The sequence below is a fragment of the Corvus hawaiiensis genome, chromosome 5, assembly GCF_020740725.1.
Source record: "Corvus hawaiiensis isolate bCorHaw1 chromosome 5, bCorHaw1.pri.cur, whole genome shotgun sequence".
Taxonomy (NCBI): domain Eukaryota; kingdom Metazoa; phylum Chordata; class Aves; order Passeriformes; family Corvidae; genus Corvus; species Corvus hawaiiensis.
The window spans coordinates 69,654,322-69,674,110 of NC_063217.1; the positions used below are offsets into that span (position 1 = coordinate 69,654,322).

Here is a 19,789-nt window from a genome sequence, read left to right on the forward strand (position 1 = left end):
GTAGCCTAAGCCAAATTTTGCCAGAAGGCTCTAACTTACCATACGTAATTCCTGTTTTCTGAAAGGTCTTATACCACCTTGTGGTTTATGCTGCTTATATTGGTTGTCCCTGAAGGGCCATATCAACATTTTTTTGCCTTCCCTTCTCTGCTCCCACATGTTTCCATTGGGCAGTTTCTCCTGCCTGTTGTATCTGTTTCCATCCTTGGTATCTGGCCAAGGAGGCCCAGTTGCACTCCTGATTTCTCTTACAAAATGTCTTCACCCCTCAGTCTCTAGCTGATCTCCATCCTCACACTTCCAAACTGTGCATCCAGTCACATCTTTCCTCCTTCAGACTTAAGCCAAAGTGTCATGGAAGATAAAAAGTGTCATTACAAGTTCTCTTCTTTAATTGCAGGAAATGTTTTACTCAGCTGCATGTTCCAGTGAGCTGAGGAGTCTTCAGGGAAATTAGCAGTTCAATTCCAACTTCCAGTTCGTGTTGAACTTGCTTAAATAGACTTTTTTATTTTTTTAAGGATTCTGGGTGGGCCAAATATAGGCAAATTTTTACAGGTGTAGTTGAAAGGCTATCCTTGACACAGAAAAACTTTCCTGTTTAATGCAAACCTTTGTTTCACAACCAATTTAATAAGCAAAGCTTATTAACTTTTTTTCAGCAGGAGCAAAAATCCTGTGTTTTCCCTTCTCTGTTCCTTAGAAACAGGTAAATGTTTTTGGCTAGATCTTTCAGAAGTCTTGTGAAGCAAGCCCTCTGCTTTGGGAATCATCAGTGCTTAAAAGTCACATATGGCAGTCATGTGAGACACGTTGTCATAGGAGGTACTGAGCTTTAACATTCAGCAGAGCTTCAAGTCTCATAAGTGTCAGTAGTAGTGTATTTCCCAGAGCAATGTAATGTCTGGAGCTTTTCTGAAATTCTGGGTGTAGCTTTGAAATTAGAAGACCTCTAGTAAACTGATTCTCTAGAAAACTTTTATTTTTTTGGTAGAGTCTGCCTTGAAAATATTAATGACATGAAGGTGTCAGGCACTTGTATTTCTGGACAGTTTGTCAGCAGGGTGCTTGAAACCCCATGTCCCAACATGGATTGCATGCAGAGATTGTGCAGGAGGGTTAATCAGTAGACCAAAATAAAGTTGCTAGATTTTTTTCTTATATTCTGCTATGAATCATGTCCTTATGTCAATTAAAAACATCTGTGCATGTCCATTTTCAAATGATTTATAGACTTGCATCCTCTTCTCAAACATTCCAAGGAATCTTAACCTGGTATGTAGATGTTCTTTATTTCTCCATAACTGGAAAAAAGTACTGAATTAACTAAGTATGGCACATTCATCCCAAAGATTTTATGTGGTAGAAGATAATGAGAGCCAGTTGTGAAATCATGTGATACTGTGATTTAGAATTATAGATGGAACAGTGGCAAGGCCTTTAGCTGAGGTTGCCTGAGTGTGACACAAGAGTGGTGGGAGCTTATCAGGCCTTCTACAGAAATCCTCTTTTTTTTTTTCTGAAGAACTGATACAAAGCTATTTCCTTGAACATTAGCGTTTGTGAAACAAGAAATTTCTTGAAAAAAAGGGTGCAATCCATCAATGCTTACAGTTTGTTTCTGTTCTGTGTAGAAGGGAACAGATATCCTTGACACAAGGTTGGCAATGGCTTTGAGAATGTGTCTGTTTTGAGCAGGAGAGTGTGTTAGGTTTGCAGGGCAAGGTTTTGGGGTGGCTTCTGTGGGGAGCTGCTGGAGGCTTTCCCTGTATCTGGTGGAGACAATGCCAGCCGGCTCCAAGACAGACCCGCCTCAGGCCTGGGCCAAGCCCAGCAGTGGCGGTGGTAGCACCTCTGGGATAACAGATTTCAAAAAGGGGGAATAAACCTCGCAGCAGCAACTTCAGCCAGGGAGAGGAGTGGGAATACGTGAGAGGAACAGCCCTGCAGACACCATGGTCAGTGCAGAAGGAGGCGCAGGAGGTGCTCCGGGTGCCAGTACTGAGATGCCCCTGCAGCCCGCGGTGCAGCCCGCGGTGAGGCAGCTGTGCCCCCGCAGCCCATGGCAGTCCCACAGCGGCGCAAAGATCCACCTGCAGCCTCTGGAGGATGCCACGCAGGAGCAGGTGGATGCCTGAAAGAGGCTGTGACCCCGTGAGAAGCCCGTGCTGGGGCAGGCTCCTGGCAGGACCTGTGACCCTGTAGAGAAAGAGCCCACACTTTCAGGTTTGCTGGCAGGACTTGTGACCCCATGGGGGACCCACGCTGGAGCAGCCTGTTCCTGAAGGACTGCAGCCCGTGGGAGGGACTCACACTGGAGAAGTTCATGGAGACCTGTCTTCCATGGGAGACACGCTGGAGCGGGTGAAGAGTGTGAGGAGTCCTGCCCCTGAGGAACAAAGAGTGGAGGAGACAACATGTGGTGAACTGACTGCACCATGACAGTAATCAGTCAGTGATCTGCCCCTGCCCTTATCCCGACTCATGAGCCTTTCCTTATATATTCTCTCCCCGTCCTGCTGGGAGTGATCGAGTGGCTTTAGTGGGCACCTGGTGTCCAACCCACCACAGAGAGGAAAGTCAAACTTTTTCATGGGTACACCACCCATTCCTTTTTTTTTTTTTAAATAAAGTATTTGTTGAAGTGTGAAGAATCCAAAAAGAGGGATTTCCTAATGGAAGCTATTTTTACAATTTTGTTCTGGGAAGTTAATTTGTCATAAAATCTCCACCTGTTTTGTTTGGTGGGATTTCTTTGTGATTTTTTTTTTATACATCCTCTGTAACCTGTAGAGACAATAATACATGGTTGACTCATGAATCAGCAGCTGGTATTTCAGTTACTGTCACTGATGCAGTCACAGCTTGTTTCAAGCATGACAAATTCTTCACTAAGTGAGACATAAATAGTAATCAGAGCAGCAATAAGACAGAAGCCTTTTTTTTCCTTCCATCTTCTGCCTTTCACTGTGTTGAAGAGGAAAATCCTGGGTGTCTTTCAACTTTCTGATGATTTATTATCTTTCTGAGGACAGGTTCTGTAGGAATCTGATAATGTAAGAATCCTTTGTTTCAATTTAGAAGAGAGGGAGAGAATGTGACGCTAAGCAGCATCTCTCTTTTTTGGTGCAAGATTTTTACATGTTTCGGTAATTTTTTGGTCACCAGATCAGGACAATCATATAGATCATAAATCAAAAAATAATGTAAAAATGTAGGCTCCGAAGTTTGGCCATTATAGTAATTAATAAGGTTTTCCAGCAGAACTGTGTACCTAAACTTATCCATTTAAGTGGAAGTTTACATGACTCTGAAAAACTTCCTAATTATTGTTAAAACCTTTTTGAGGTCTTTTAAAATATATGTTCATGCATTTTTACTTTTCTAATATTTCACTTATCTTCATTAAGTACCCCCTGGGTGTCTTTTGTCAATATATGCAGTCTGCAACAAGAATTTGTTCCTAGGAATTTGTCCAGATTCACAATCACACCTAAGTCAGTGCTTTTATCCTTAATTTCTTGAGTCATGTGGTAGAGAACCTTATGTTTGACATCATGGAGCTTAGTGAAACTTGGCCATTGAAACACTGGTTCCATTGAAGAACATCTGGAGGGAAACCAATGGCCCGGTATATCCTGTTAGACTACACTCAGCATTATCCAGCCTCCTGGTCTTTCTCTCTGAGTTCTGCCTTGCAAAAACTTGGCCGTGCTTACAGAAATGTACAAACATGAGAACAAAATGGATGCACTCCATGTTCCTAAAAATGTCATATCTTGGCTGTGCTGAAAGTGTGTGTATGTGTTCTCACTTGGCTGTAGCAGTGACAGGTTTTTATGTTGCTCTTTATCATACTGATGCTGAAGTTAAAGACTGAAAAGCCCTACAAAGACATCTGGTTCTTTTGCCATTACCTCTGCATACTTTTTCCATACAGTGTATTTCTCACGTTTTACTTAAATAGTTCAAATGGTCAAGTTTTTTGTAATTTCTTTCGGATCTCACAATTAATGTATGAAATGGCTTTCTTAAAACCAACAAATATTATCAAATTGGAGTTTCCTTTTCCATTCGCCATGTTCCAAGTTAATGATCTGGCAATGTTTACGTTCTTTATTTTAAAACAAATCAAGGAGTTGATTGTGGTTGTAGGGATGGCGTTTTTTTAATTACTTTTAAAGAACAAGAAGAAAATGGGAAATAAAATTGTTCAACAGAGTTGCTGTGTTTAGATTTGTAGCTAGTTAAAAACATTGTTTTATCAGTGGTTCTGAGAAACATATATCTGCCTTTAAAAGTACTGTGTACAGCTTTTGAGTCATACAATATGAAAACAGGGCAGGATGCAAGACTAAACAGCAGTAGTCCATCACTTTTTTATCACTGGAAGCTCTTTGGAGGTAAGTTTCTTTGCTCATTCACAAAAGCTGACAATTACTTAAAGTTCTGTTTTGGGATGGAGAAAACCCCACCAATTTCATGTTTTTCTTTTTCACGTTAAGTTAATATTTATGTTAGCATGTCTCTTATTTATTTGATTACCTGTAAATACCCAACCAGGATTAAAGAGGTTTCCTTATTCTATGCAGACATCTCTGTCTCACAAACGTGGATTTGAGCTCTTCCATTCTCTGTTAACAGCTCTCAGCATATTGGTATCTTCCTTAAGAAAGAAAAAAGAGAGACCTTAACAAAAGTTTTAAAACCATTGATACCGACTTTAGACATTTCCCTTAACTCTACACGATCTACAGTAAAATTAGCTAAAGGCTCCTGATTTATCCATGTGGGACTCAGTCCAGATCCATCAGGTGTCTCTGACAGAAAAAAGGCTAAAACCAGACATCTTGACTTTGAAGCCAAAAGCAGCTGATGTCTTTTCACATGAGCGAGACAAACATTTCTATTCATCAGTGGCACTACAGTCATGCATATGCATGTGCACGTATTTGGGATTACAGGCACTAGTTCTCATGTAGTGAGTGTTGGTGGGGAGCTGGCAGCAGCCAGCTTTCACTTTCCTGTTTTTTGTGGTCCTGCTTCATCTGCTGCTCCTCGGACTTCTCTCCTTTCAACTGGGAATAAATAGAGGGAAAGCACCAACCTGTGTTTAGTTTTTTTAACCAAGCAGCAAAGTCAAAAACATCATGAAGCTCTCAAGAGCAGCTGGAAACATCAGGACAAAATTAAGTGACATGCAATACCAAAACTGAAAAATAACAGTATTTAATAGAAATTTGAAGGAAGAATTGTTGCTCTTCCCACTGAAACAGTGACAGTTGTGTAGGTGCACTGTGGGCCAGAATTTGTCCTCTGTAATTTGTCAAGTTATCAGTTGTGTGTGTTCACAGGTCCAAACATTCAGGCTATTTACTGCTGACTGAAGAGTTCAATCCACAGTAAATTTTGCATACAGTAATATGTTAGCATTGCATCTAACTTAATGTTTTTCAGCTTTATCCAGGATATCCTGTAATTAGTTGTTAATAAGCTGGAGACACGGTTAAAGCAACGTGCACAGAATTGCATCCATTCTCTTCCAAAAGTGACATTAACTCAAAGTGTAGGGGGGCTCCTACTTTTGTCTGTGGTCTGCCTTGAAAAGCCAGGAGAGACAGTGCACAAAACAGAATAGGCAAAAATCTACTGGGGTGGAAATCTGTTAGTTCAATTTATCGATGATCGGAAAGAATGGAGAACTGAGAGAGAGGCAACATGATGAATGCAGCTTTCTCAACGCAAAGTGAGACTTTAATCAAAGATAGTTAAACTATTGTCTGCCCTTCACATTCCTCATCAGTATTCTGCCTTATGCAGTGGGAACATCCATTAATTACAATGGAATCATTACTAGGTAAAAATTGTAACCATGGCTATGGATGATGCACGACAACTTGCAATGCTGCTTGCATGGCAAAACCGCACAAAGAGGACCTACCGCCACTTATGCATGTCATCACTACATTCAGAGCCTGATTCCTGAACTCTGTGATTAAATGCTGCTGAATATCTTCCCCCACTCTTCTTTCTCTCTCTTGCCTGCTTTTATTTCCTGTGAAGATTTGGACCTCTGTTCTTTGCATCTCCTGCCATGGCTCAAAATCCTGCTTCTTGGTTCTTTCAACCTGCCACGTCCAATAATCACGCACAGAAAATGCTTATGCAAGCCAGTTGGCTTAGATTTCTGTCTTAAGGGAAGAGTGCATCTGTTTTTTGGATTAAATCATGCTTATAAAGTTGTGCTTATTCAGTTGACAGAAAAAAAATGCATAATTTAAAGCTTTCATTTGCTCTTGTGCTAAAAGATTTCAGAGCCTCAATTCACCCTCATTTTATCCTTCTAGAGCAATACAAAATTAGAGTTCATTATGGTGATCCAATCTCTCCTTTTGTCTTGATTGCAGACACATTAAACTCTTTGCCAGAGATGTCGACTTTCCTGAACAAGCCTTTCAAGTCTTGCAAACTATCTGTTGTTTTCCCAGTAGGCTAATTAGGGTGGATTAGCGCCCATCAGATATGCCCTAGGGATGAGCCAAAAGCTGAAGAGGAAGGTAAATTGCAGTGTCAAAACTTCCACCTCTGTGCGGCCTGAGACACAAGGTAAGAAGCTGAAGGAGAGCAGGGTACAGTTGCAAAAGAGATTGTGTTCCCTGGCAGGACACCACCCTAAATGTGGAACATGATCTTGTGACTAGAGCTGTTGATTTTTCGCTTGGCTCACTCCAATAGCATTTGTTTTGTGATTAAAATGCTGGCAAATTTCAAAATAAAGTGTGGCTTTGAATACAAAAGGTTTAGTTAGAAAAACATCAAATTGGAAATGTCCTCTTCATAGAATAACAGAAAAAGATTTTGTTTTCCTGACCAAAAGAATTAATAGAAATCAAAATTGTTTTGTGATTGATTGTTTATTTTCACAGACCAGAGTCTGTGATTTCTTTCAGGACAAGTTTGGCTAAAAAAGGTTTCACTCAGCTCTCTTCTTCTCAAGGAGACTAAAAGGAAGACTTAATGAAGAGACCCTCACACAACTCTTGGAAGATGTCTGTAGGGATCCTGTTCTTTTAAATGGTAGGTTAACCATGATTTCTCTGTCATTTTAACAGTCCTTATGGTCAGCACAAGAAAAAAAGAGCATCTAGCCCACAACTAGTTTCTGCTTAAATTAAAATAGATCATATCTGGAAGCATTTACTCCCCTGTTGGCTAAAGGGGCAGTTCTGATGACTGGCTCATAACAGACATATACAGTGACATTTGAAATGATACAAGAAGAATCCTGCTTTTAAATCCTTTGGAGGCTTTCTCAGTTTCAGAAACAAGCAAAGTCATCAAAGGAAAGGTATTAGCATAGATGGGTCCCACATTCAGGAAAAGCCAGTGCTGTTTTTTGGCAAGGGTGTGAGAAATTCCGGTGTTCTGTGAGTAGTAGAGACTGACAAGATCTGCGCTGCATCTCTGTGCATTAGCTCCAGCAACAAGGTTGGTACCCTGATTCTCAGAAATAAGAGTGAAAGCTACATTGTACGTAACTGGAGGAAGTATTCAGGGTCCTAGACTACATTTCAAATAGAATTAGTAGAATTATTCACTAGTTACTGAGAATTGGCCAGAATTACTACATTATGTTCAATAAAGGGCAACTAGAAAAAGAGTTGAAGAAAGTTTTCTGCACGTCTCCCTCAAATGCCCAAGAGAGTAAGGAAGGTTTTGACAGAACAAAAGGAAAATGTTCTCAGCTCTGATAGGTATATTTGTGTTCAGGAAGTAGCTTAAAGATTGACAGCGTCTTGGTTTGTGTATGCTTTTGATAGGTTTGACTGAAACATGGTGACAGGTAGGTGTGCTCTGGGATTTACAAAATAGTTGCATAGATGCATGGAGGTAAATCTTCCAGACAGTTACAGGATCTTGCACACTGAGCCTTTGCCACTGTAGATTCTCTGAACTTTTCCTCTGACAGCCTGGCTCCCACCCCAGTCCCGAGGTCTGTACCTGTCATGGGAAAAGATTCATTAGGCTGTGATGTGCAGTAGCTGTGGGATCCCTTTGTACGGCCTCAGCATCCTGCCTTGAAGTGTGAGCTCTGCAGCAGTTAAAAGTTGTAAGCTGGGCCTCTGCTATTGTGAGTGTTTTATGAAGAGAAGAGTGTCTTATGTTTTTTGGGTTTGTTTTGGAATCTCAAGGACCTCTTAATTTGGAAATTTCCTCAGTGGCTGTATCTTTTTTTTTTCCCCCCTCTCTCCTAGTGATTTTAAATGGTGGTAGTTAAAAGGAAATAAGAAAAGTGTTCATTGTTTATAAGGTGTATAGAGCCAATCATCATGTTAATTACATGTCACAGGGTAATGAATAACCCTGCACTTTTATCATGTGGGGAACAACCTGGGATTCGTCAGATGGGGCTTTGTGCTTTAAATGAACACCCCCAAACAAAACTTTGCGCCACTCCAATTATGTGAGGACAGACTCTGGTTCAATGCGTTCTTAAGTCTTAAAGCTTTACAGCTGTGGGAACAGCAGTTAGACACACACTGTTCTGCAAACACCAGAAGTCTAAGCTAAAATGCAAAGCATACATTTTGAATTGCTGATTGGCTTTGTAGTGCTCATCCATATGTGCTGAGAGCCTAGCAATGGTGAGAAAATAAGTAAAAAAAGTCTTCAGAACTGAAAAACTCTTATGATTATAACACATTATTGTATAATTGCCTAATTTTGCAACTTTGGAGAGTGTTTATATTCTCAAAATTAATTAGTGTGGAGTGTAACTGCTTTAAAAAATGTCATTCCTCTCAAAACTATGTGGTTAGAAATGCATGCCTCAGTGAATGTACACTTCATGATTATTGAATATAAAAGTTTATAGTTCATTACACAGAAAATTGAAGTTAAGGCATTTCACAGCTTCAAGAGCAATTATTATCCCTGATTGAATTATGGAATGATTTTTTTGTGGGTAAATAAATTGAAATAATTTTTATTTGAAATGCATTCAGAGAAATAGTTACGCAAAAGATAAGTGAAGTCAGTGATTTAGGGGGAAAAAACATCAGATGGGAATTTATAGAAAAGCAGCACAAAAAAGAATTTAAAAGTACTTTTCTGGAAAATACTTGCCTCAGTGGGGAAAAAAATGTGTCCCACATACTCTGGACCTGATAAGATTAGTTTTGTATCCTTCTGAGGGGCCTGGTAATAGTGGAGATTGGCGTTTTCCTTTGTGCTAACCTATACAAGTGAGACTGTGATTTCAGCTGCAGATGGGTGGAGGGAAGTGACAGTGCTCTTGCATCATCATGTGAGCAATGGTGTTTAGGATTAAGTGGAGGCCTGTGACTGCTAATGCCTCTCTCCAAATCCAGTAGGGAGTGGAGTCCTTAGTGGCTGGGCTGGTCCACACAGGCTTTTATGCTGATAGCAGCCCCGAGCCAGCTGGTCTGCATGTCCCCACAGCCAGGAGATGGGGACTGGCTTGGACAAGGTGCTCCACATGCAGCTGCCGCATTTGATGCCTGCTTCCAGCTGTCTTCATGCTGCACAAGAGAGATCCCTCCGTTTCTGAATATGTCCTCAGTGGTATCTGAGCTGTTTCCTAGTCTTGCTGTGATAGCTGTTGGCAGCCAGTGGGACTGCTGGCAGGAGCAGGACATTTGTTCCTTCTGGTGATGGATGATTTGTGCGTGCCTCTGTCTCAGGCTGCTCTGTTTTTCCTCTTGGAGGGCTCCTGGACCAGAGGAAGATTTTCACACTGCTGCCTGCCTCACTTCTGAGAGATGTGAAATGTACTGCCAACTCCTCAGTTTAGGTGAAATGGCAACTTCAGCAAAGTACACATGCTTTGGGACTGCAACTCCAGATTCTCGTATTGTCCCCTTTGTAGATAGAGAATCACAGAATCATTTAGGTTAGAAAACACCTCTAAGATCATTAAGTCCAAATGTTCTGTCTCAGTTTGAGGTAATGATAACTCCTGAGGCCTCAGATCAGGTTGTTTTTTCTTCTTTCTTGACCCAACTAAGCTCTCTATGTATCTGCAAATCCCTGGTTCCTCTAAGGTCAGGTCCTGACATCGAAATAATTCATTTTCTTGCTTTTCAGTTAAAAGAAAATGTCAGTAGGTGATGACCGAGGCTTCCTTGGTGCCTTCTTACACTAGATAATGCTAAATACATGGATTATGACCTATAGCATTTTCAGCCGATGATTTATCATTTTGACATGGTTGTGATGATGTGGAGTAGAAATTGCTGGTCTAAACCCATTTTTTGCTACGAAATGCTTGAAATCAGGCTCGGTCATCTAGAGCCCATGCCATCAAATTTAACACCCTTAGGAAGAACTGGTTTTACATAGAGGTGCATGGGGTGGGCAAAGTATTTTTACACCAACCCAAACAAACAAGAATTACAGTCTAGAACTTCTGCCCAAACAACTTCTGCCCAAGGTAAGCTAGTTGGCCAGCTTTGCTCTACTGACTTAACTTTTCCTAGTCCATGAATAGGATCTGGCTTTTGTTTCTGGCATAGGAAAGAAGCTTTGGCAGTTTCTCTGCTATTGCTGCTCATTGGAGACTAAAATGAAGCTAGCCCTCTCTGTCAATTTTCTTCGATCCCTAAATGACTCATAGAATTTGTCTATAATATTTCTCAAGCAGAACAGTTTTCCTAAAAAATGAACAAATGAGTAACTTACTCTGGTACCATTTTGTCAGTCTTTTTCCTGTTACGTTGCTCACTGTGAGAAAACAAAGTAAGTATCAATGGAAATGTGTTTAATTATGATTTTGAATGCGTGGATATGTTTTTGGTTTGCCTCAGTTAATCATGGTTGTTTTATCCAGTCTCAGTTAAATGTTGTATGAACCAGAAATATGTAAATGGGTGAAGTCTGTTTTACATTTGCCACCTAACACAAAGATGGTGTTCACCAAGTAAATAAACGTTTGGACACAAATTTCAGGAGCAAACATATAGTCAGGGCCTTTTTTTGTTTTGTGTTGTTTTTTTATTTACTGTGGTTGATACTTGAAGGTGGCATGGCACATAAAGAGACATTATTAGCTTTTAAATTTAGGGAACTGAATTACATTTCCACTCTGACTCACCTTTTTTAGCAAACCTATGCTATGCAGGAAGCTAGATACCTGGGTCAGTAGGTGTGAATTAATTTTTTCCCATTTTCCCTCATATATATCTAGATAAAAGATGTCTTAAGACCCTTGCTCAAAAAGAAAAAAAAAATTGTAAAAACCGTCTTAAAATTCTTGTTCATGCTGTAATCATCCACAGAAGTCAACAACAAAACTCTGCTGGTCATCGCTGTGCAGTCTGTGGTAAAAGTATGAGACAATTCACTAAACTAATCATCCTGACTCCATCTCTCTGGAAAGTCATCATGTAGTTGAGTCACATTTTTGCATTGTCCCATGGGATGTGTCTCTCATGGGAGCCCAGTGGTAAATTCAGCCTTTTTGAGGCCTCTCAGCAGTTTCTTTTCCCCTTACAAACATCTCGGTGCATTTGCTGGTACCCCACGTTTGGACAGGCACCCTCATGCTTAGTGGTGCACAATTCCTTCCTGCTGTGGCCTTCCTCTTGTGCTTCTTGGATAACCACTGGCTCTGGAACATCCTAAATGGTCAAAAATTTCCAGAACAGCAGCACAGCAAAACATAATTATAACCTTTTTCCTATTTATGCTGGCAAATTGGCAACTTATCATGGTCTGTATCACAGGAGTTTGAGTGGAGACGAGCCTCATAAATTGCATTCTATATTTCTTTTTCCAAAACCCCTTAAAACTTGATTTTATGATACACTTCTATGTTAAGCCTCATGACCTTTCAGCTGCTGCTGCTTGAATATGGCAGCTTTCCAGAACTCACAAACATATTCTAGAAATTTCTTTCAAAATTTGCTAGAGCAAAGTCAGGGGTTTGGGGGCCCAAAAGGAAAGGCTAAATTTAACTGGCATTGATACATCCAGGGAGGAGAGGGTTTTACAATCCAAAGAGTGACAGAGGAAGATATTTCTGCTTGATTCTTATTCTTAAGGAAAATCTATGCCATAACAGATACTGCAATTAAATTAAAGTTTTAAAACCTGTCTTGAGGTTAACTTTTAATATGCAGGTATTTAAAACATAGACAGGATGATTTTCTAGAAAAAGAAATCATTGTTGATGAGAGATACTTGTGATACACCCTGAAGCATTTGGAAACATCTGATAGTTAATGCTGAGGAGTTAGGAGCTTCCATATGGGAGTGCATTGTGCTTTTGTTGGGATGGGGAGAATTGAAATTTTATTTCAAGCCACTGAGGAAGCCCAATTACTCTGCTTGTAGATTAGGGATAATATAAGTAAAGTGTAAATTGGGTGAGATGAGTTCTTCTTAAAAATCAATTGCATAAAATTGTCTCCGTGTTTTGGGCTTCTTTTTCAAAATCAGCAAAATAAGAAGTTACTACAAATTCAGTTGAATACTTTGAGGTCAGGCTTAGGTATTAAGCACACAGTAATGCTGGTGTGTTACCTCTTCCAGGTGCATGCAGGGGGAGTATAGAAATGCCACTGACCCTTTTTGCTGATTTTTGATGCTTATAGGTTTTACTTTACAGCTAACTTGGAAAAGCAGGACTCCATACTAAGAAAAATGTTCTGTCAAAAGCTTCAATGTTGGTTTTTTTTTCCTCACAGAGATTTGCACAGTATTCTTCCCTTCTCTGGCCTTCAATATCTATGAGACATCTATAAGAAGTACGGAAGAAAAAAGGGTTGCTGCATATTGACAGCAACTCTTTCTAAATCTCATTCTGTAAATTGCAAAGGTTATTTATGTCATCTTACGGGTTTCTCAAAGCTTCACTAAAATGAGCATTTCAGTGGAAAGATGCAGGAAAAAAAGCTGAATCCCATTTGAGACTGGATTAATGCTGACCTAGATTAATGCTCTTTGGAAATCCCTTTGGAATATCTCTTTTCTAATTACAGCCTTTTGTCTGAAAAAATTGTTTTTGCAGATATGGCCAAGCCTCAAAAGCGTTTCCTGATTCCAGCTCATCACAAACTGACTGTTTTACTGTTTCTGGCTGAGCACATACCTACATCAGGATAATGCACTTGTACTGAGTGTGAGAATACTGCAATCTTGTGTATGACAAAGCCAGGTATGTACACTGAGCATCTTGACACAAGACAAAATGCAAGGTTTTTTTGTAAGCTACCGCAAAGATCAGGTTTTTTTTAACCACCATTATAAAATCACTCATAAAGTCTTGTCTTTTGGGAAGACTGCCTTCCAGTAATCTCTTTTTCCATTTATTCTTTAGAGAAATAGAGCAGGGCAAATTTTATCCCTGTGCTAGAGGTACTGATTAAAACATTGTGAAATTTGGACTAAAATAAATGTTGGCATGTTAGCATAACATTTGCATACGAAACACAGACCATGGATCTCTAATATATTTAATTGCACTAGTAGGTACAGGAAAATTCTTCCTCTTTTGGATGTACTAGCCCAAGGTCTTTTTTTTAAAATGGTAATATTCAATATTTATTTAATCTGATGTTTTGGCCTAGATGAAACAAAAGACGGCACCTACATGTGTAAAACTGAATATGAAGATATTTATTTTCACATTATTTTCCCACATGGTCTTTATTTTCTTTCAAAAGTCTTGCTATGAAACCTGAATGCTGGAATAAGGGTTGCTCTGCCATGCTCTGCGTCCTTCCTGTGCTGAGGACAGCAAGGGATGAAAGAGAGACAGTGCACACTTGTGGACTAAATTTTGCTTTTAGGAGTCCCGTACCAGTCCAACAAGAGAGTCAGGTGGGGGCTGTCTTGAAACTGGAATTCTGTTCTTGCTAAAGATGTGGTGTCAAAGGACATTGCTTTGACTCAGAAGAAAACAGGTTCACTCATTTCCAGAAGACTGATGTGGATGTTCTTTTCTTCTCTGGTGGCAGAAACATTTCTGTCTGTTTATTCAGGAAAGAAATAGAGTTTGCATTTGTTTCATCTCATGCAAAGTGATAAGAGACTTGTCTATGTGAAAAATTGCTTTTCTTTATGAAGTATGGAAAGGGAAATCTCCACCCATTTCATAACTAAGTGTCAGCCTGGAGCTTGGAAGAGATTTCTAGCTTCAGAGATGCATTATCCTACTCTTTAATATAGAGAGCTAGTAGAGAGAAGCAGATTTTATCTAACTGAGTTTGTTTTAGACCAACAGCTCTCAGATGAATGCATAAAAGCTTTGTTTTTTGGATCACATACTGTATTGCATGATGTATTAACTCTGTATTTTGATTTTCTTTTAAACATTAAAAGTTCTGAAATATTACTGATTCCAAATCCACATGTACCATCATCTCTTTTTTTTTTCTTTTTTTTTTTTTTTCTTTTGCCAACACTTTAGCCTGCTTTACAATGTCAATATGGTAAAGCTGTTTCATCCTGAGCATGGCTACATTAGTTATAGTGGGAGGGATAAAGTTATAGTGTGGACAGAATGTGGGTCTTTGTTAGATGATGCAATGTTAAAATACCCAAACACTCAACTATTGCTCGAATCCAAGTAGCACTTATGGGGCTCTCTTGTGGATGAAATTTATTTTGCTTGTAATTCTACTGCCTTTCACAAATCTAGATGACTGCTTGCTATGAGTTCAGCTGCCTGTCTATGTATCTGTCCTTCCATTTCTGAGTAGCACCTTTTATATTTGTAATTTGTATTCATAAATTGAGTTCGAATTTAGAAATGAGGGACATGTAAAGTCGTACATTTGGGGCTTTTATATGTCGGTTTTATTTATTTAGCCTTCAGACTCATAAAAGTAACTAGGTCTTGGAATATTCCTACTTATAAAAAATGTTTTTTGATATTAGATTACTACATCAAATGAGTGGATAGTAGATGCAGTTCAGTATCTCGGAACTGTTCAGCATAACTGAGTTAGACTTTATAAGTAAAGTCAGTTATGTACTCGATTTGCCTTGGGAATCAAGGCACTGTGAGACCACTTCCCTTTTTTAGTATTTTCTATCAACCTACTACCTGCCTCTCCTTTGTGATCACCATTCAAACACTGGTGGCCTAGGGGATGCAAATGCAAGGAGGGAAGCAAGTTTAAACAACAAAATACTCCCCCAACCCTACATGATTAATCACTGCTCTACTTCAGGGACCATATCTATTGTCATTTTCTGCATATTAAAGCAGTTACTGCAATTGAGGGCATGCTGTCTTTATAATAGAATCCAAAGGAATTTTATGCCATTCATCTATTTGCATATGTTTCGAATTATCCCATGAAGTTTAGCAGAGGGTTGGCAATGTCTTGTTTGAGATTGTGAAGGGCTCTTTTATAGCAGTTGCACACATTGCTCTGGTGTCCCACGGCTGAGGCACAACTGAAGGTTGATTTACCTGGTGAGAGGCACACAAAAGTATATTTGGAAACTCCATTTACAGTGGGATCCCACTGGGTGTTTGGTCATAATCTTTTAATCCGTCAACAGTTGAAGCAAGGACACTTTTTTCTGGATCGAGGGGGAACCAAGTCATTACCTATCAATGGCTACAGCCTGTAACTTTCATAACTGGCTCCACACACAAAGGAGAGTGAGTAAACCCCTAGTTATTTATTCGCCTGTCCATACTTGTAATAACTATACCTCCCATCTTTTTCACATCTGAAGCAATTAATTTTCAACTCAGGGGGTCAGGAAGGGCCAAAACCAAATGAATACCCTGATTCCTTCTGCTGTGCCATCTTGTAGGTATCAGAGAGTTGCTGTTTTAATGTTGAGGGATTTGAGTTTAACCTGGCACAATGTAACAGTCCTCTAATATTTAAAAGTTTCATATGGGCAGAAAATTACTTCTCTCCCAGCTTTTCATTTCTAAATCCTCTCAGGCATAACGGTGACTGCGCACTGCAAATCAGCTGATACGTATCTGTTTCTGCATGTGTTGGTGCAAGTAATGAAATGCTTTCAGATTTGCTTCTCTTCCTCATCTGCTATAAATCACATCATGTAAAGATAAGTCTGGCTGTCATCCACATGAAAAATACTTCAGTCTGCTTTGTAGACTGTAGTGTGTGTGTGTTTATTAAAACATACCTGTGGGTATTTTACGAAGTGTAAATTCTAAATACAAATTCATGTTTCTATTCCAATGTGCCATCTAAGTAATTTTTTTTGGTATTTTTTAAGCAGAGAAATATATACTTCTTTAGATTCCTCTCTGAGTCTGCTCAGAAGCCTCTGCACTTTTGACCCACTCATCCTTTTTTTTCCGCTGCGTTTTGTTAAAATAAAAATTTCAATTTTTAGTTTTAGATTTACATAGTATAGAGATATAGCAGTTTTCTCTTTAGCTTTTCTGACTTTAGAAGAGTATTCTCCCTTATGCTGTCCATGCTGTTGCCAAGGGGATAGGAAACTGATCCTCATTTTTCTGGGCAGAGTATAAGACATGACCTTACCCACCACTTCTTTTGACAGCTATCCACATAGGAGACATGGTACTTGGAAAATTTCCTAGTTTTCACTTAGTTCCCAAAGTTCAAGGGGCTTATTGTTTGAGTCAACTGTGGCATTTGAGTTTGTCAAGATCTACGTAGATTTTAAGCTCTTTTTTTATTAGAAAATAGGGATTATGGTTCTATTTAACTAACAATCATTCAATAATGTAAGATGTTAGTTGCAGACGTAACTTGGGTAAAATTTCAAAACCTATTGTTTTTCCTAGTTACGGAACATAAGAGCAGCAGTGGTGAGAGGACTGAGGACAGTCTCATAATGTGGAAACTCCCAACAGAGCAGAATTGCTTACAAAGGTCTTTAAATATGATCCATTTGGATGAAGATTATATCTGAATTTTAATGTCAATTTTCTCAAATGTGTGAGGACTGAGACAGTCTTTCCTCAGCAAGCCCCAATCAGATTTTTTTTCTTTTCAGAGGCTCTCAGCACCTCTCCAAGCCCCCAGGGGCTGCACATGCCTCATATTTTCTAATGCAGGAGCAAGAACTTCAATGAAGTTCCCAGGCCTTGCTGATCTTTAAATTCTCGTATTTGGGGATTTTGCTTTTATGAAATACCCATCTTGAATTGCATTTTTTGGGAATACTGAGCTTCATTAGGCAGCAAGTGCCCGAAGGTGACACAGTGACAGGTCCTATGACAACTGGAGAAAATGTAGAAAAAGGAACTGTCGCAAGGGGAGAAAATAAATGTTTTGGAGAAGGAAAGTATGTTCTCTACATGTGTAAAAAGTAACTTTTGACCTCTTTTTTGGGTTCAGACAGAGGTTGCAGTGTAGGTAGATTCCTAAATCCTTGTAAGAACTGATTTGCCTAGCTCTGGAGATGCTTACTGCAGGGCTTCAACTCCAAACTGTTTCTAGCCAGATTCCATTTATTATCAGCACATTTTGACATTTCAAGTAATACTGTGCAGGTTCTATATCTCACTTTCTATTAGTGATTTCTGTAGAGTTATGAGCTTTTTCATTCTCAGTTTCCCAACACTTCCAACAGATGTCTTGCCAGCAGTGAAGATGATTAAAGGTTTTTGAAGAAGTAGACTGCTGCAGGAAATCTGAAATGGATCCCACTGTAGTGCCAAAAATCTTTGGAAAATATATGTATATCCCCTTCTTGAAGAAATCTTCCACAATATTGCTATTTCACTGCACTTTTGTGTGGGTTTTTTTTCCTGAACTAGACAGAATAGGTAAGCGAAATTCCTACAGGAAAAGAAGTTGAAGAACAGTGAGCTTGCGGCTTAATCTCGACGAAGTGTTGGATAGCACCTACAGAAATGCTGAAAATATGCATTTAAGCCACTGAATGGATTTCCACAGATCTCGTTCTCTGATGCTGGTTGGTCCCCAGCTATTTTTTTAGAATACTGCTCTTGAGCATTTCCATCTGGCTAGGAGTTTTCAACATTATTTTTTTCATGCAGACTTAATCATGATAATTCATTCCCTTGTCACCTTGAAACTAAATTAATGCAATGCACTCTAGTATCTGGAGCACTGTTTGATTCATATTTGTCATCAGAGTGTCTACTGAGCTGTAATTGAAAAGTTCAAACATTACACTCATATGAATAAGCAAAAGGGTTAGCGTATTTTCAAACAGCATGTTTTGATGTCAAAATATCTGTGCTTTAGTTTATTGAAAGGAATTAGTGTGGTTTTGAAAGGGTTATGTGATGTAGTGGCTGGCATGGGGAGGAACTGGATTTAACCCAGGAGATAGTTTCCTGTGTTGCATTTCTCTCTCAAGTGTTGGGCACCATACAGACAAAACCCCATTTATCTGGCTTGAAATATTCAGAGATGTTCCCTTTGCCTTCTTGCTTAAGGAAACAGAAATGTCTTCAGCAGTATCCCAAAGTTTATAACCTTTCATGACCTCTTTTTCTTGCTCTCTACAAACTGTTTTAGAATTGTGCATTTTTAAAACTTTTTCATATCAGTGGCAGGGCAAGGTAACCACAAGACCATGATCCTCATCCAGGCATTGGGGATGTGGAGCTAGCAAAGCCGAAAAGCCAGATGATGGTTTGCAGATTTTTTCCTTAAAGTTTTTCCCTTGAAGAGCCAATTTTAATTATTATCTAATTCTACTGAAGCTTAGAAGATAACAGGAAAAATAAAAACCATTTTTTTTTTTCTCTTGGATTAAAGTGTGTTTTCAAAGGATGCTACCTGAGCATTGTATAAAAAAAATACATTCAGCATTCTTTTTTCCTTTTTTTTTCATTCTGTGTTCTGTCCTGTTCTTCCTTTCCTCTGTTCTCTTTTCTTCATTCTGTGTTCCTTTACTTAAAGTCTGGTTCTCCTCACATTGAAAATTGAAGACATTACTTGTAAATCTGAGGTGATATCTGTAATTTTTATTGATCTTGAAGTATTTTTCCTTTTAATTTTTCGCTATACTTGAGAATGACCTTTAGGAGTCAGAGTATAAAAAGTTTCTTGCCTTCACTCCTATGGCTGTCTAACCAAATAATTCTCAAAGTATCTTGAAAAGATAAGGAGAGATGGTTCTTCTGTTATCAAGATTTTACTGGCCATCAATCACTACGCTTTAAGGGCATATTTTAGCCAAATTTTCTATTCAATTGGCTTCCAGAACTATGCTGAAATAGTTACAAGATGATGAAGAGGAGTTTAAAAATACTGCAGTGCAAGCCAGGTAAGCAGCTAAATGCTCCTTTTTCTTTCTTTTCCAGATAAGCCAAACTTAAAGGCAGCCTTACTTTACCCCTCGGGAATGTTGTGTTTAAAGCAACCCCCACTAATCCATGAGTCATTATGGAACGATTTACAGTATATTCTTGCCCAGGCTACACTCATTCCATAACACAGTATGGGACTGATATGTGGGGATTAGATATTAGGAAGAAATTCTTTACTGTGAGGGTGGTGAGGCATTGGAACAGGCTGCCCAGAGAAATTGTGGATATCCCATCCCTAGAAATGTTCAAGGCCAGGTTGGAAAGAGCTCTGGGCCCATCTGAGTGGAAGGGGTCCCTGCCCATGGCAGGGGGTTTGGAATTAGATAATCATTAAGGCCTCTTCCAGCACAAACCACTCTGTGATTATAAGAGTCTGTGATATTTGTTTCTTTCAAATTATTATTAAACAGTCCTGGTGACACAGATACAAATTAAATCTTCAGCTAAATCACTCATGTAGTGAACAATCTTTTAGGCTCTCTAGGGGAAAAATTTTTAGTCACAAACAGTTTT

General features: G+C 39.2%; 1 long non-coding RNA gene across 1 annotated transcript in view; it reads left to right on the plus strand.

Annotated features, from left to right (window-relative positions):
- LOC125326535 overlaps positions 1-19,789 on the plus strand; it is an 86,717-nt gene that overhangs the window by 32,970 nt on the left and 33,958 nt on the right. Inside the window, exons 5-7 of the long non-coding RNA XR_007203877.1 lie at positions 6,408-6,606; positions 6,927-7,077; positions 13,031-13,177. This is a non-coding gene — a long non-coding RNA (uncharacterized LOC125326535). The remainder of the gene's footprint in view (positions 1-6,407; positions 6,607-6,926; positions 7,078-13,030; positions 13,178-19,789) is intronic.